General features: G+C 44.8%; 1 protein-coding gene across 1 annotated transcript in view; it reads right to left on the minus strand.

The window, feature by feature from the left end:
• The window catches only part of PTK2 (protein tyrosine kinase 2), a 341,550-nt gene that overhangs the window by 53,147 nt on the left and 269,330 nt on the right, over positions 1 to 19,073 (minus strand). The gene's annotated exons all lie outside the window — the stretch shown is intronic.

Here is a 19,073-nt window from a genome sequence, read left to right on the forward strand (position 1 = left end):
CCCCCCCGCCCCCACACACACACACAGAGGAAGGCTGTGCTCCCGTCACTGATCTCTCCTCCAGCAACCGCACTGCTGAATTCATATCATAAAGAGCCCACAGCGGAACCTGTAAAAGAGGAAAGTCTCTGGATCCTTCTGTTCTCCGTGTCTTCCTCCAGACCGCCGTAGCTGCCCGGGACCCCCCTGAAGCTCACATAACGATCGAGGCCGCACAGCTCCGACACCTGCGCAGCCGGATTACAGTGCAGGCACGGCCGTACTCGTCTATACACGGCGGGGAGTGTGGCTGCGATAACATATCTGACAAGCTAAAAATGGGACCCTTAGCAAAAAAAAATGCAATAAATATGAATGATTGACTTTACCAATTTAACCATGGGCTGAACCCCCCCCTAGTGATCAGGCCATTTCTCACAAATCAGGCCACTGCAGCTTTAAGGCTTCGCTCCAGGGCCGTACAACCAGCACACAAGTGACTCCTCCTTTTCTGCCCACCAACAGAGTTCCCAGGTTGATTTTTTTCTATAGAACGATTTCTTTCTTTTTTTTTTTTTTTTTAAATATGCCTTTTTTTTCTAATCCTCCCACAGCCAGCCAATCAGTGCGATAGGCTGTCATAGGCTTCAGCCTGTGACAGTGGATCGCTGTCTTGCCACCCATGGGGACAGCCGTGACACACAGCTGTCCCCAGTACAGCGCTGCCGTGGATCGCATCGCTGTACACAGTAAATAGATGGCGGTTTTGGCATCTAACAGTCTCCTAGTAGCGATCGCCGCTGGGAGGCTGATGATGGAGTGTAGCTCCGTCATTCAAGTGGAGTGCACATCAGTGCGCATGATCTACTGCAAAACACACCTACAGAACCTTACGCCGAACGGCGTTAGGCGGTCCTAGGGTTACTGTCCCTTGGGCGTGACACGATCCTAGAGTGGTTAAGATATCGCCCCTCCTCTGGAATGCTCTTCCACAACACATCCGTCGCTCTCCAACCTTTGAAATCTCTAAACGCTCCCTCAAAACTCACTTTTTCCAACAAACATACCTTAGGCCGCGTCCCCCTCCAACCCCTGGCCAAGTGGCAATCCTTAACGAATAACATAAAACACCTTGCCTCTAGGTATGAATACTGCATACTACCCCAACCTCTTGAACCCCCAATTCCTTTAGATTGTAAGCTGGCAAGGGCATGGCTCTCTCACCCTTTTGGGTCTTGGTTTTTCTTATTCACTTCATAGCTTGTACTCTTTTATTCATCATAGTTACATAGTTATTTTGGTTGAAAAAAAGACATACGTCCATCGAGTTCAACCAGTATAAAGTACAACTCCAGCCTGCTCCCTCACATATCCCTGCTGATCCAGAGGAAGGCGAAAAAACCTTTACAAGGCATGGTCCAACTAGCCCCAAAAGGGAAAAATTTCTTCCCCACTCCAGATGGCAATCAGATAAGATCCCTGGATCAACATCATTAGGCATTACCTAGTAATTGTAGCCATGGATGTCTTTCAACGCAAGGAAAGCATCTAAGCTCCCTTTAAATGCAGGTATAGAGTTTGCCATAACGACTTTCTGTGGCAATGCATTCCACATCTTAATCACTCTTACTGTAAAGAACCCTTTCCTAAATAAATGGCTAAAACGTTTTTCCTCCATGCGCAGATCATGTCCTCTAGTCCTCTGAGAAGGCCTAGGGACAAAAAGCTCATCCGCCATCATGTTACATCTGTCACTGCACCACCAGTTCTGTACCTTTTACCAGTGTCCATATTTGATGTATATATAGCATTGTCTATATCATTATTTATTCCTTGTATGTTTTTCTACTTTGTACAGCGCCACGGAATATGTTGGCGCTTTATACATCAATAAAAATAATATTGTCATGCTATCTCTAGCGTGCAGGTGTCAAACACACGGTGCACTAGTAAAACTATATGAACTATGTATGACATGGCAGATTAGTTCAGGTTTGCTCTAAGCCAGCAAAAGTGTGTTGGAACTGTAGTCCCCAACCAATCACCCAGCGGAAGTCCATCTATTACTGCATAGAGCGGAGACAAACATTCGCAGGAATGCCAGAAATGCAGTGTGAAATTAACGGACGCAGATGCAAATATTTAGCCGCAATGCCCCAACCCGAAAAACAACAGAATACGCTTCTCAGCTCATGAGAGCGTCCGACGAAGAGAGGTGAAATATGTCCTTCCGAGGCCTCAGGAAAGTTATGCAACTAACTTCAGGAATGGCAAACTTTAAGAGCTGATGATTATAACACAGATAATATAAGGAGAACCGTCCAGCTGGCGGGAAAAGAACATTCAAGCACATACCACTGGCCAAAATCTCCCGCTTCTGCACACAGAGTACAAACACAGACGGGCTGATCCAACAAACACAGAAAAACATACCGCTATGCTGAAAACATGTACAATACAATTCCACTATTAAACCTCAAAATGTCAGCGAAACAAGGCACTAATGCGCCGCTCCGGGGCTAGGGGAGACGCCAACATCCTTTCCGACCCCCTTAATCTCAGGCATTCAAAACTGCTGGGCTGTAGCCCAGATACCAACAAAGTGTTTGTGATACTGAAAGAGGACCCATAATGACCCGCTGCAGATCATAAACCGTTATTCAGGATACCCATTGTTATATTAATTTTCCTGGTTTCTGCATCAAAAACACAGCACAGTAATTCATCTCGCCAGCAGTAAAAATGCCAGTATCAATGATAACTGTAAAGTGTTCCTGAGGTAAAATAAAGTGGGGCCCACTATTTTCTGTGAACAAGCGTGTCAGCACGCCTTGCACCTGCACAGTAGCACAGAGACACTCAGGCTTGACCTTTTGGTCTAAGAAGTTTGGGGGGGGGGGGGAGGGGGTTTGGGGGGCTCCCAGCGCTGGTACTGCAAGGTGAAGGAGATGGGGAATCTCTGGTTTATCCAGAGGGTTCCTTCTACTGAGGTATCTAAATAGGGCAGTTTTTTCTTACATAAGAGTTCAGAGACGCCCCAATAACAAATCCTGATGCGGTTGATTAACACCTCATGGACAACCGCCGCCGTAACTAGGATAGTTCATTTCGGCCTTCCGCCGTCATCAGGGGACCACGAAACTAGTCGGGACGAGATTGGGCAGAGCTGTGCTAAGGTTGCAAGGTGTACCCAGTCCCACCAGGATGGGAAGCATTAGTACCATAGAGGGTCCTAACTGGCATAGGACCCTCGGGATGTAAGCGATCATTGTGTAGCATTGGCCATCTCTGATGAAATAAAGTGGACGTTTTGAATTTACCCACTGAGAGTATCCCGTTTCTATCTCTGTTGCACCGAGTGTGCAGATACAGGTTGTGACAGTAACCGGGAGGGATCGCTGGAGATGGAGAGCGTCTGAATTGTGCAGAGTTGTGATTGCAAGCGCTGTGACCTACCAAAACCACTTTTTTTTTCCTACAGGTACACTTTAAGTGGTCAGAACTATCAAATTAAAAACACTTACTGTAAGTTACAGCTACCTACAAAGAAATATATGTACAGTGCATTTACTTTGGGACAATCATAGATGTTAAAGCGGATCCAAGATGAAAAACTAACTCTACCAAGTAACTTGTCTATATAGCTTATCTAAAGTTTAGATAGTTTACACAGCAAATCTAACTGCAAACAGCTTCAACAGTTTATGATTATTTATTCCTGTGATACAATGACAGCAGCCATGTTCTGTTTGTCACATTACACAAACAAGCTGAAAGCATCTCCAGCCCTCAGCCTCCCCTCCTCCCTTCTGCCTCTGAAATCTCTGGCTAGTAACCTCCTCCTCCTCCTGCCCAGACTGAGCTCCCATAAGCCCTTGCTACAGTGCCAAGGCTCTCTGAAAAAGCTGTGGGCGAGGCTTGTTTAGTTTATAGCGAATTAGAGTATTAAAACAAACAAAAAAAAGTATTTGGCTTGAGGAATGCCCTATAAACTATATGAAAAGAACACAATTATGCAATGAGTAAAAGTTTATCTCAGATCTACTTTAAGGTGTGTACACACCTTTGAGTGATGTTGTCCGTTCCCTGAGGCTGCACAGGCGCTTGTCAGGTGTGTAGCGGACAAGGCCCTATGTTGCTATGCATAACTAGAGATCAGGGGGCCCCATAGCAAAACTTTTATGAGGCCCTCAGATGTAGGCATTCTATAAGGGGCACTATAGCGAAAAACTGTAAAATTTAAAATATGTGCAAAAAGACAAATAAGAAGTACATTTTTCCAGAATAAAATGAGCCATAAATTACTTTTCTCTTATGTTGCTGTCACTTACAGTAGGTAGTAGAAATCTGACAGAAGTGGCAGGTTTTGGACTAGTCCATCTCTTTATGGGAGGATTCTCAGCAAGGCTTTTATTTTTTGCAAAGATATTCGCTAAAAAGGATTTAAACAATTATGCTGGCCAGCTTCCCTGCTCGCTACACAGATTTTTTGGCGGTTAAACGGAGCAACTGCCATTCATTAAGTGCTTTTGAAAATAAATAAATCCCTGAGAATCCCCTATGAAGAGATGGACTAGTCCAAAACCTGTCGCTTCTGTCAGATTTCTACTACCTACTGTAAGTGACAGCAACATAGGAGAAAAGTAATTTATGGCTCCTTTTACTCTGGAAAAAAGTATTTCTTTTTGTTTGTACATATTTCAAAATTTTAACTTTTTTCGCCCTAGTGCCCCTTTAACCAATACCGCCTGCCCTTACCCTATGGATATGAGTTAATTGGGCAATTTACATTCTCATGTAAAAACTGCATATAAACTTGTATGTAAACAGAGGCGCCAGCAGGATAAAAGCAATCACTAAAAGTTTTAAAATATGCTAGGAGGCAGCGGTGGACTTACCTCAAAAAGCAGACTAGACAAATGTCTGACATAAATACTTTATTGGTACCCCAATAGATGCAACGCGTTTCGCAGAACAAGGCCCGCTTCATCAGGCAGTAGATAGGGGACAAACAGTAGCTATTTCGCAGCACATATAGCGCCTCTGTCTATTTTAAAAACTGCATATAGTTCATGGGCACTGAGACAAAGTCAGAGGGTGGATAAAAACAAGAGAGTTAATAGTGAACACATCAAGTACCACCTGGGCACCCTCTGTTCCAGGGCTCCATAGCAGCTGCAATAGCTATTGCTACGCCTCTGGTGGACGGGCGACGGAGCGTCATATGTTTGACGTCACGCGACTGGGCGGGGGAGAGGTGTGGACAAAAAAATATCATACGTCCCTAGGGGTGAGTTGATCCACCAGGAAAATCGCTTACGGGCGCTGTACACATGCCTGATTATCGGCTGAGGCAATCATTCTCATCCGCCTCAGTTGACTTTAGTGTACTTATATATGTACACATTTTATAGGCCTCAATTCAGTAAGCTTTATCAAACGTTTGATAATTTACCTCATGGGTAAAATCTACCGTAATTTTGAATTCACTAAGGTGTTAGAGATTTATCAAATGTTTTATTGATAAAATGTTCAATAAATCTAATAACACCTTAGTGAATTCAAAACTAGATTTTACCCATGAGGTAAATTATCAAATGTTCGATAGTGTTTGATAAAGCTTAGTGAATTGAGGTTAATGTGTGTAGAAGGCCTCGCAGCTGTCCTAAGCCACATTGGAGTTACATGTGCGCCTCTCAGAGCATCACACACTGTACAAGAAAATAAAGAGAACAGTAAAACTGACCAGCGAGGGGTCACCTTGGCGCAGTTGGTAAGCTTACATGATTGCCTGGATAAATATTACAGAGGACCCCAGTTATTAAGCATGTGTGGTTAGATGTGTGTGGAGGCCACTGTGTCCCCTAAAGCTGTAGTAGAGAAAGCCTATTTTTAGCAGTTCGATATGAGAAGCTGCTTTTACCCAGAAGCAGCTGTGTCGGCTAATCCAATCGTGTGAGATTTAATCAGGATTATCAGTTATAAGGTGACCCCTAGAAGTGAAAGCCTGGTGAGCTTACACAACTAACGATGACATCTATTTCAGTAGAAAAAAACGTTTTTTCTTTGTTTTCAGCATGACGTCTTTCCTGACTGAAATCGCAATCCGAAATAGTCGTGTAACCATGGAAACCGGTTTGTTGGCTGAGAGCGGACGGGAGATGACTCGCTACCTGTAGTCCATGATGCGTAAGCTTCAATTCACTAAGCTTTACCACATGTGATGAAGCAGGAAACAACCAACTTTACCAAATGGTTTGTGAAATGTCGCTTCACTGAGGCAGTTACCTCATGGAAAACCAAAAACTACCAACTAGTGAGGTAAATTAGCGCTGGCTAGCCACGAGTGAACGTTGGAGCACATTCAAATTCAGCTACAGCACGACGACGGCCTACCGATCAGACCATTACCAGAAGCGTGAAAATGAGAACCAGTGGGTCCAATTTCACCACAAGTACTTTGAATGGATCGATCGTTTGTTATATGTTTTACGAACGACTAAAAGCCATCATTGTCCGAAATACATGGATGAAAATCGCTGAGTTTTGTATTTAACCATCGTTGGGATACTTTTTTTGAATGATTCTCAGCCAACCCATCATATTTCTGTCATTTCCAGTGACCGTGGTCTAGTGTGTGTTCTGAGCTTTAGAGAAGAAGGAGTGGCTTTACCTCAGGAAACTACTGGCTGAACATGAAGTCTCGAGAGGTCAAGACTGGACAGTCAAGGCTTCCCTACAGAATCCCAACACTTTTCTCATTCAACCATAAAGCAAAATCCATGAAGGGGTGCACGTCATCCGAAACTATCTCTTGTTATAACCCTGGGTGAAAGTTTACCCGGAGGCCCCTTGCACACTGGACCTGTCGTGTCACACAACAATACACTTCCCCACTGCAGCTTGTTGCAAGAAACATGCAAGTCTATGGAGACTTGCTTAGTGGACACAATGCAACACAAGTATCCAAATCGCCACTGTTGACTGCGGTCAATGGCGGGATGATCAGCAATAGTGAATGGGTAGCTTTACGTTAAATAGATGCAATAGGATTGTACAATCGAGATTGTGTTGTTTAAGGCCACATAAAAATACAACATTCTAGAAATACAAACATACAAATAATGTAAACATACGAGTAATTAATAATAATAGTTAATCAATTCCACCTTAACGCCTTGCACAACAATAAGTACTATAAATTATGACTACTGAAAGATTAGATTGTGAGCTCCTCTGAGGACAGTCAGTGACATGACTAAAGTACTGCAGAAGAGGTCAGTGCAATATAAATACATAATGCCGGTAATAATATGGGAGGACATTAGACTATGGCTATGGTAGGATTAGATTGAAAGCTCCTCTGAGGACAGTCAGTGACATGACTATGTACTCTGTAATGTGCTGCAGGAGATGTCAGTGCTATAGAAATAAAGCATAATAATATGGTAGGACATTAGACTATAACTATGGTAGGATTAGAGTGTGAGCTCCTCTGAGGACAGTCAGTGACATAACAACATACTGTGTAAAGTGCTGCAGGAGATGTCCGTGCTATATAAATACATAATAATAATATGGTAGTACATTAGACTATGGCTATGGTAGGATAATGGCCCGTACTCACGGGCTGCAAAACTCGCCTGTCGCCAGCACACGTGAGCGTGTGGGCGACAGGCCGGCGACAGCTTCTCGCCAGGTCCCTCCGCGTACACATGCGGAAGAGGGACCAGCGGCAAGGCGGAAGCTGTCGCTGACGTTCCTCCTCCCCCCGCCGGAAGCTCACCGGAAGGTCTGTGAACCTCAATGGAGGTTGCTGTCGCTAGTCCGCGTACTCACGCGGACTAGCGACAGTTGCGGCGGGGGGGCAGCAGCGACTGTCGCCATGCGATTGAAAGTTTCAATCGCATGGCGACATAGCGACGGGCGACAGTTCGGGGGCACGCGCGCGTGCGACGGCCCATACTCACGGGCGACCTGTCGCCGCAACACGCGCGCGCCGCGTGTTGAGGCGACAAAAGTCCCTCGTGAGTATGGGCCATTAGAGTGTGAGCTTCTCTGAGGACAGTCAGTGACATGACTATGTACTCTGTAATGTGCTGCAGGAGATGTCAGTACTATATAAATACAGAATAATAATATAGGAGGACATTAGACTATGATTATGGTAGGATTAGATTGTGAGCTCCTCCGAGGACAGTCAGTGACATGACTATGTACCCTGTAAAGTGCTGCAGAAGATGTCAGTGCTATAGAAATAAAGCATAATAATATGGTAGGACAGACCTCAGTACTATATACATAATTATATTGTAGGACATTAGACTAGGACTATGGTAGGATTAGATTGTGAGCTCCTCTGAGGACAGTCATTGACATGACTATGTACTCTGTAAAGCGCTGCAGAAGATGTCAGTGCTATAGAAATAAAGCATAATAATATGGTAGGACAGACGTCAGTACTACATACATAATTATATTGTAGGACATTAGACTAGGACTATGGTAGGATTAGATTGTGAGCTCCTCTGAGGACAGTCAGAGACATGACTATGTACCCTGTAAAGTGCTGCAGAAGATCTCAGAACTATATAAATACACAATAATACTGCTGTATCAGTAATAGCCATCTTAAAAAAACTTCACAAGAAAAGATCTACCTGTTAGCACTAAACAAATCTCAAATACTTGAGTATCAGTGCGGCCAATTTTTCAGGAAAATTAAATCAAAACCAGCGCTGCAGCGATCAAAGAGACTAATAAGAATCTGGCCTCTGCTCCTTTTTGCGCCAGTTCTGATAAATCCCTCCGGGTTCTGTAAAGACTCTGAAGAGAAATGCAAGGAGTTCACAGCGGCTGAGAATGCCAAGGTGGCTGTGAGCTGTGCCAGAACTACAAATCCCAGCATGCTCAGACAGCTAAGGGGCAGCGGGGAACTCTGAGATCTGTAGCTACACTACAAAAAAACAAAGATTCGGTTAGCTCCATTCTAGACCCAGGAAAGAGTGTGTGATGAGTAACTTACCGAGCCGCGCACAAAGCCGCCGTGAATGTGCAGGGCTGCGGAACGGCCGCCTCCTCGCTCTGCTATGTGGATTGTTAGCGTTGGACTCTCGCCATCATCTCAAGAACTTACAGAAAAACTGAAGTCAGAAGATTCCAAAGCAAACTATTTGCACGGCGGTGCAGATCTGCCTGGACGCAGTGCTGCCCCCCCCGCCGTACGTTATTCGAGCGCACCGCAGTCCTTCAGAGAGGGATAACTCTCCCCGTATTACAGACAGGAAGAGACAGCGGGACTTTCGCTTCCCTCTCTATAGGCTGAGCGTATGGAAAGAGCCCGTCCGCCAGCATCGCACAGAGGAAAATGCGAGCGCCAGCTGCCTGGCTGTAAAAATAACACTGCATGTTTGGGATGCCTCGCACATTTCCCTAACAACAAAGCTGGACGCAGACCGGCAGATATGAGGGTATATCTAAAGCTAAGCGCAGGGCTAAAATAACCCACTCTTTGTAGGCTATTGTCATTCGCACCATATGAAGGTCAAACTTGTCTCTAGGATCGCTGGTTCTGAAAAACCAGGTGCAGAAACTGCAGTGCTGGACAGACAGGGGCAATGAGGTGCAGATAATCCTGGATTACATATACATTTAACAAAACTGTGCACAGAGGAGCTCACAATCTAATCCTGCCATAGTCATAGCCTAATGCCCTACCATATTATTATTATGTATTTCTATAGCACGGACATCTTCTGCAGCACATTACAGAGTACATAGTCATGTCCCTGACTGTCCTCAGAGAAGGGTTTTGGATTAGCCCATCTCCTCATGGGGGATTCTAAGGATTTCCTTTAATTTCAAAAGAACTTCCTGAGTGCCAGTTGCGCAGTCCAACTGCCAGAAATGTGTGCAAGTGAGTAGGAAGGCCGGGCCAGCATCTTTACATAGATCTGTTCAAGGCAGTGCTTATGTAAAGAATAAAGGGAATACTGCACTGAGAATCCCATGAGGGGATTGACTAGTCCGAAACCTGTCAGTTTTTTTTATAATACTTTTAAAGGAGAATAGTAATTTATAGTCATGTTTGCTCTGGGAGAAGTGTCGTGTCTACGTATATTCTAAAATAAACATTTTGCAATCGTGGTCCTTTACTCGGATGTCGTTATTAAGACAGAAAAACTTTTAAATAAAGTTAGTATAACTTAAAACATCATCCAATCGTGCAATTCCTCGATGATCTCAGTTATAAGGAGACCCCACTCATAACCTCATCTGTGTGTACGAGTTTCCTCCGCTCAGCGAGTGGAAGGAGCAGCCAGGCAGTGAAAGGGTGTCTATATGCGCCGCGTATATAAATAGCTGGCGAGGGGGGGAGGGGGGACCGGGCCATACATGGACACAGCGGAGCCATGGGAGCTCGACGGCCTTTCCACTCCAGCTGCTGAATAATTCCCAGCAGTCACAGAATAATATCCAGCGGGGCAAAGAGTCACACTTGTCACATATTTTCCCAAACTTCAGTATTTTTAGCAGCTCCAAAAAAGTGGAGACTCCGGATAACATTTGAGATTTTGTGGCAAAAAAATAATAATTTATTTATTGTATTGTATTTATAAAGCGCCAACATATTACGCAGCGCTGGACATTAGTTTAGGTTACAGACAATATTTAGGGGAGACATACAGCAAAATGACAATACAGGAATACATGCAAACCAGATCACACAGCACAGTATGAGTACAAGGTAATGCTTAGTTAGTCACTGGATGGAGCATGGAGATTAGGCAAGTCGAGGTCACTCAGATCCATAGGATGGGTGTACGGTAATGGAGGTGCATGATCAGGTAGGAGACACAAGGAGGAGGGCCCTGCCCGAAGGCTTACAATCTAGAGGGAGGGGTAGGGACACGAGAGGTAGGGGACCAGAGTTCAGCTGTGGGTTTAGAGCACTAGTGAGGGGTGGTAGGCCAGAGTGAAAACATGAGTTTTGAGGGCTTTCTTGAAGACGATGGAGGGGGGAACCCTAATGGGGGCATCTTGTAATGTATAATGTGGTCATGTGGCCAGAAGATCAAAGGGGTCGCCCCCTTCCATTCCTTGGCAGCCAATGAGTGAAGGAGACCAGATAGGTGGACAAGAGCACACAGACTTAGTGCTGGTTCACACGGATGCTTGGTGGGCGTTTTACGCCGGCGGCCGGGACTTGTCATTCAAGTGAATGGGAGCGTTTGTATCGGGCTTTTACCGGCATTTGCACGAACGCGGTGTTCCGATCTTGATTTTTCCCGCTGTTTCAGGCGTCCAGGGACGATTACGGCCGCGTCTTTGTGTTTCCTGCAGGGATGAAAACCGCCAATTGCAATGGGAGGTCGCCAAAAGCACGAGACGCCGCTGGTTCATCCGGACAGAAGCCATTATAGAGCAGCACAGTCACCGGTAGGGATGATTCACTTTATGCAAGATTATGTAAATTTGTATGCAAATCTATGCATCTTGAAAATGGATCAATCAAGTCCCATTCAGGTTTAAAATGATTGGTCCATTTTTAAGCTGCATAGATTTGCATACAAATTTACATAATCCTGCATAAGCTTGGAAATATTTGCATGTCATTGATCATCCCTAGTCACCGGAACAGGGGAGTTGCTATGCTGCCAAAACTTTGCAGGGGTCCTTGAGAGCACAATTTGGGGGGAGATCTACGGGTGCCGGCAGAGTTCAGGAGCAATTGCCCAGGTTGCCACTAAGGTAGCGCCGGCCCTGCTGGTGAAGCTTCCCCTTTTCTCCCACAGACTGGACACATTTTGCATAGTTTAATATAACAGAGATATTCTGCGTGAGGTCACAAGTACAGGACAGCAGGACTCACAATGCTCGGGTGAGAAAAGTGGCACCAGCTCATAGAATGACACAGTATAAACATAAGTAAAGGCCTTTCACACCTGGAAGACCTATAGGACGTTGTCAGCAGAGAGGTCTTCTTGCTCATTTGCTCTCTGGTTCTCTTTAAGGCCCTTACTCACTGATAGATGAATTGGGAAACCCTCAGCGATGCAACTCAACGAACAAGCGTTCCCCGATCCATCTCCCTACCCGCGGGAGCACACTATGGGCATGAACTAGAGTTAAAACGATTGCTGCACTTTGTGGAGGAGTCACCTGGAATCCTAAAATATACAATCCGCCGTGATAGTTATACTCACAGTGGGGCGTAAACCGTTGTTCGCTTAGGGCCCGTTTCCACTAGAGCGTTGTGATTTCTTTTTGCGGAAATGCGGTTGCGAATTTGCATGCGTTTGTTTGCAAATTTTCATGTGAATTCACATGCATTTTTGTGTATCTTTGTAAATATGCGAATTTAACCACATCAGTGCCCGTGTGCTTTAAAAATGATTTTACATTTTTTGATTTTACACGAAAACGCATGCAAATTTCCTATTAATTACATTACATGCGCATCGCACACTAGCCTTGCGGTGTGCGAATGCTGATGGCTCCGCTGTGCAGATTTTTCCTGCACAGTAAAATGCTCAGTTTTCCTGACAAGTGGAAACAGTCCCATTGACTATTATTGGCTATGCGAATCTGCATGCAGAAAACGCATGGAGATTCGCTCTAGTGGAAACGGGCCTATAATTGCGCACACGTACCCATGTCGCAAAATCGGCGCACAATTTTTTGCCGGTCGCGGGAAAAAAAATTGCTTTAAAAGTCGCATCTTGGGTACGTAGCTTTACACATGGCTGTTTGAGATTGCTGTACACTAAAGGCTCATACACACATCAGACCATAGTCTTTGGAAAATGAAAGATCACAGACCAATTTTACCCCCTTCCATGTAGTATGAGAGCCATACTCTACACAGTCTATTCTATGGAGCTGCACTCCCCATCAGACAGAAATCTTTGCAAGATGCTGCACATCAGACAATCATCTGCAGATCACAAAATCCATCCTGGTGGATCTGATCTGCAGATGAATGTCAGTTAAATCATGTGTGTATGATGATCTGCAGATCTCATAGACTATCATTGCAATTTGCAGGAATGGATTTTTGGCAGGAACAGATCTTTTGCAGATACTGATCTTTTGTGTCTGTACAGCATCTGTGTGTGCAGCATCTTGCAAAGATTTTATCTGATGTGGAGTTCAACTCCATAGAATAGACTGTGTAGGTATGGCTCTCATACTACATGAAGGGCGGTAAGATTGGTCTGTGATCTTTCATTTTCCAAAGACTATAGTCTGATGTGTGTATGCACCTTTAGTCCCGGTCACTGCCGCTCAATGTCTAGCAACAGCCATCCAAACACTGAGTAGAGGTTCGGAATTGGTGATGTCTCTACAGTTACACGACAACCACACAACCAACCACTGTGGAGAATTCCACATAATAAACAGCCTAGGCTAAACATCACTGGGTGGGCGGAGCTAGCTACCAACATACAGCAATATAAAGATATAGGAAGTGTTTCTGATGCTGAAACCAGGACATTTAATGTAGAAGTGGGTATACTGAATAATTGACTGCATCCTACTATATATCTCATTACAGGACCTCTTTAATATTGCTGGGCTTATTCCTATCCGTACGTCAGTTTGTCAAAGGCACGAGTAACCAGACAATGCTGCTGGAATTCGGTTACTCCCGCTTGCGGCAGGTGTTACCGACCCTGATGGAAATGCGGAATATGTGGAATAGACCAATAATTGGTGAGTGCAACTGGAGAGCTCACAACCCTCGCTGTGGAGTCATGGAAGGAGCAGGAGACCGACTGCTACAGGGAAATATCACTACTGACAATTCCAAGAGATAAGCCCACAGCTGCTGAAGATTATTCCTCAAACTCCACTCTGGTCATCTGTAAAGGCTCATACACACATCCAACATAATGCACGACCAACCGCACAACATGATCAACCGCACAAGTACGAACACACACGCCAACCAACTGACAAATTAACAACTGTGTGCACAAGCTAAACAACAAACTGCACAACATGTCCGTATTCAAAAACAACAAAGTTGTTTAACCTTCTGGGGACCGCCAAGCGTAAATCCTACGCCGCACTTGTGGCTGCCTAAACCTGATGCGGCACGATCGTGCGTGCGCGAGAGGGGAGATTAAGTTGTCATATGACAGCCAACATCACCCCTCACTGATCAGGAGCCATGGTGATTGGCTCCTGATCACATGATCACTACGATCGTCGGCCGATCGTAGTGATCACTGTAAGCAGCGGCGGTAGGGGGGGAAGAAGAGGATCGGGACTCGCCTTCCTAATGTTCACCTGACAATTCTCTCTCCCCTCCGCTCTGCCCGACTTCCCTGCCTCTAATATCGGGTCCCAGCTTGATGATGTCATCAAGCTGGGACCCAGGACTTAGCGGCAGTGCAAGCAGGTATGCCGGGGATGTACTGGGGGACACCCATGCCTAGCATGCCTAGCTATCTATACTGGGGATACCGCTGTCTGGCTATCTAAAAGCACCCCCCATGCAAAAAATGTTTTGGTCCTTAAAGAAAACCTGAACTGAAAATGAAAAGTCAAAATAAGCATACACAAGTCATACTTACCTCGCAAGTGGCTGGATAGTGTAATGGTTAAGGGCTCTGCCTCTGATGTAGGAGTCCTGGGTTCAAATCCTGGCTCTTCTGACTCGGTAAGCCAGCACCTATTCAGTAAGGAGTTCATTGGGCAAGTCTCCCTAACACTGCTACTGCCTACTGAGTGCGCTCTAGTGGCTGCCTCGCAAGCGCTTTGAGTCCGACAGGAGAAAGGCGCTATACAAAAAAAGAAATTATTATTATTATGTAGTCTACTCCTCAGTGTCTTTCTCCTGTCCCGCGTCCTGTTTGTTCACTGTGATCAAGGGAATTTTCCATCCTCCATTTTGAAAATGGCCATTACCCATAACAGCTTTCTGGTCAGCACACAGTTAAACTGTAACATCACCCACTTGAGCCATAGGGAAACATGGACATTACCTGGTACATCAGTTTTCCTCTCAGCTATAACGGACAGCAACTGATATTTTACTGACAGCAACTGATATATTTCAGATCTGACAAAATATTGTCAGAACTGGAAGGGATTATTGTCAGAAGAAAATGGTGAGCTTCTGAGAGGAACTGATGGCAAGGTAACTATGTAATGTTCATTTGAAGTTACCTCATGTGTTTATTTTAAATATTTTTACTCAGTACAGGTTCTCTTTAAGGGGGGTGGAGGTGCCGGTCCCCAGACTTGTACACACATGGCAGGGGCGTAACTAGAAATCACTGCCCCCCCCCCCCCCCCAAGGTACCAAATAATTGTAATGGGGCAGCGTTTCACTATAAAATAATTGTAATGGGGCAGCGTTTCACTATAAAATAATTGTAATGGGGCAGCTTCACCATAAAATAATCGTAATGCACCAGAAAAATCGCAATGTGGGCAGCAGACAGCAGAGAATAGTACAATGGGCAGCACCTGTAAAAAAAAAAAAAAAAAAAAAAACCAATTCACTCACCTGCCTGACTGAAGTCTCCTCTCCTGGCCTCAGATCCCCGATGATCCTACAGTCCTGCGCATCTCCCGCGCTGACAGGCAGAGTGCAGGGCTACGGCAAGATGGCCCTCAAAGCACTGTACTGGAGACACAAATAGTCTCCAGAGCAGGGCTTCGGCGGCCATCTTGCCGTAGCCCTGCTCTGCCTCCCGGGAGACAAACTGCGGCTGCGGGGAATGAACTGGCCCGGCGTCTATTAGACGCTGTGGCCAGTTCCACACCTGGCCGGGGGGGGGGGGGGGTCTTACAATCGGGCGGGTGGCAGCGCTCCCACCCACCCCCCGCACATGGCTGGCGGGCCCCGGGCCCCCCTGCGGCTGAGGGGGTCGCATCCCCGGTGGTTACGCCGGTGACACATGGCCAACCTGCACGATAGTTGTGCAAGTTGATCTGTTAGAAGGATCTGGCAAACCACGAGTTATCAGTTGGTCATCTTGTTGTTTGCCAGCCATATACACACCAACTGTCCTCCAACAGACCAAGTTTAGATGATAGTTGGGCAGATTGTTTGGACCTGTGTACGAGCCTAAAAGCCAGTCAGAGATAGGTAGAAAGATGGGATCAGGGGCAGCTTAAAGGAGAACTGTAGTGAGAGGTATATGGAGGCTGCCATATTTATTTGCTTTTAAGCAATACCAGTTGCCTGGCAGTCCTGCTAATCTATTTGGCTGAAGAAGTGTCTGAATCACACCCGAAACAAGCATGCAGCTAATCTTGTCATATCTGTCAAAATTGTCAGAAACACCTGATATGCTGCATGCTTGTTCAGGGCCCTCTGGCTGAAAGTATTAGAGGCAGAGGATTAGCAAGATAGCCAGGCAACTGTTATTGCTTAAAGTGGAATATAACTCTGCATTTCAACTTTGCTCTAAAACATTATTTACAGCATATTATACGCAAAGAGCATTTTTTTTTTTTTACTAGACCAGCATTGGAAGGGTTACACAGAGGTTTAAAGTTCTGTGGAGAGATATGCAGAAGTTCAGATTGTTACATTCTATTTAGTTTAAATGTATCTATTGATAAATGTTACACACTCTTTGGCTGTCCTCCAAGCTCCTTCTCAGTCAGAGAGAGTGAGTCACATGCAACACTTAGATACATTTATGTAAACAAAATGTATCTATTTCAGCTTCGGATGTGTCTGCAGAAATCTCCAGGAACTTTAAAGTTCTGTGTAACCCTTCCAATGCTGGTCTAGTAAAAAAAAAATGATTTTTGCCTATAATATGCTGTAAATAATGTTTTAGAGCAAAGTTGAAATGCAGGGTTATATTCCGCTTTAAATGGAAACAAATAAGGAAGCCTCCATATACCTCTCACTACATTTCTCCTTTAAAGGACTTACGAGGCCTGATTTTTAAAAAATAAACAAAAAAAGTTAGATACCTGTGTGTTTTTGTAAGGCACGGAGGACGCCGTAACAGTAGCGTGGATCGGGGAGTTGGCCTTAGAGCTGCGCAGCCGCACTCGCGGCTATGCGGACTGCGCAGCCGCGGCCAGCTCCGGCGGCCATCTTGGTGAAGGCTGGAGAGCCCGACCCGGGCCGTGCGGTCGGGGGTCGTTCGGGGGGGGGATGTTCAGCAGCAGGGACCCGGCGGAACGGCACGGAGGGCGCGGACGGCGTCCTCCGTGCCTTACAAAAACACACAGGTATCTAACTTTTTTTGTTTATTTTTTAAAAATCAGGCCTCGTAAGTCCTTTAACCATTTATGCCTTCAGGACATAGTACCTACGTCCAGGAGGTCACGTGCGCGTCCGCGCGCTCCTGCGGCCGATCACGCGCGCTCCCGGCCCGCGGTTCGTTAGCCAGGCAATCAGTGAATCGGGCTATGGTGCCCGATCACTGGATTCCTCTCCCCCGCTGAAAAAGCGACAGCTTCTCTCGGAAGCTACGCTTTTTCTGAAGCTATGTCCCTCTAAGCGTACATTGTACGCTTAGAGTGACGTCATGTGAACAAACTCAAGATTGCCATCTTGTGGCCAAAAAGTAAAAAAAATTACAATACACAAATATTTCTCCAAATAAAACACTATTTGTATCCCACCCTCCCAAAAATGCCCACATAAAATGTTTAATAAAAAAACCCAAAAACATTACTATTAAAAAAAAAAAAAATATTTACCTAAGGGTCTAAACTTTTTAAATATCTATGTAAAGATAAAATATTTCTCTCTAATTTTTTTTATAAGCTTGTAAATAGTGATGGATGCAAAACGGAAAAAATGCTCTTTTATTTCCAAATAAAATATTGTTGCGATACATTGTGATAGGGACATAATTTAAACTGTGAAATAACCGTGACAAATGGGCAAATACAATACGTGGGTTTTAATTATGGAGGCATGTTTTATTTTAAAACTATAATGGCCGAAAACTGAGAAATAATGAATTTTTTCTTTTTTTTCTTATTCTTACTGTTAAAATGCATTTACAGTAAGGTAGCTCTTAGCAAAATGTACCCCCCAAAGAAAGCCTAATTGGTGGCGGAAAAAACGATATAGATCAGTTCATTGTGATAAGTAGTGATAAAGTTATAGGCTAATGAATGGGAGGTGAACATTGCTCGGATGCATAAAGTGAAAACGACTGAAGGCTGAATTGGTTAAAGAGGCAAAAGGAGCATTTATGGAGCCAACAGACACCATAAGGCTGAATCTATAATCGCTTTTGTGAGCGCTTGTGCTTGCTGAGCGCTTTTACCCATTCACTTCCATTAAAATCACGGTAAAAATCACTTAAAATCTTTATTTGATGTATTTTATGTGATTTTGACCGTGATTTTAATGAAAGTAAACGGGAAAAAGCGCTCAGCAAGCACTCAGCAATATCAAGCGCTCACAAAAGCGCTTATGGAGTGGATCCAGCCCAAAGGTGCCCATACACTGGTTGATCTGCAACCAGGTCACCCATCAGATACATTCGCTCTATTGGAAATAGTCTTAGTGCCACTGTTGCCTGCGGTATATATTTTGAGCTTTCCTGCTGATTGGGCCAGGGCTGTAACAGATCTGCAGTAAAGATCTGTGCATGACAATATTGTGCAGGGGTGGAAAATCTTTTTTTTTTTTTGACTGACTAAAGCAGATTTCAAATGAAGAAAAAGCAGGAAAATGTAACGGAAACACAGAGGTGGAAAGTGTTATTCAACATTCTGGAGCTGAAGTGTAAAAAGATGCGTCAGAAGACTGGAAATACACTTTTAAAGTATCTCCAGTAAAAGAAATAGGAAAGCATCGCTTTTCCTGCAGTCATCCTGAGATATCATTATTAAAGTGAGAGGGATATGGAGGCTGCCATGTTTATTTCCTTTTAAGCAATACCAGTTGCTTGGCTAACCTGCTGATCCTCTGCCTCTAATACTTGTAGCCATAGCCCCTGAACAAGCATGCAGCAGATCAGGTGTTTCTGACATTATTGTCAGATCTGACAAGATTAGCTGTATGCTTGTTTCTGGTTATACAGACACCACTGCAGCCAAATAGATCAGCAGGGCTGCCAGGCAACTGGTATTGTTTTAAAAGGAAACAAATA

Source organism: Hyperolius riggenbachi, chromosome 5, assembly GCF_040937935.1.
Source record: "Hyperolius riggenbachi isolate aHypRig1 chromosome 5, aHypRig1.pri, whole genome shotgun sequence".
Taxonomy (NCBI): Eukaryota; Metazoa; Chordata; class Amphibia; order Anura; family Hyperoliidae; genus Hyperolius; species Hyperolius riggenbachi.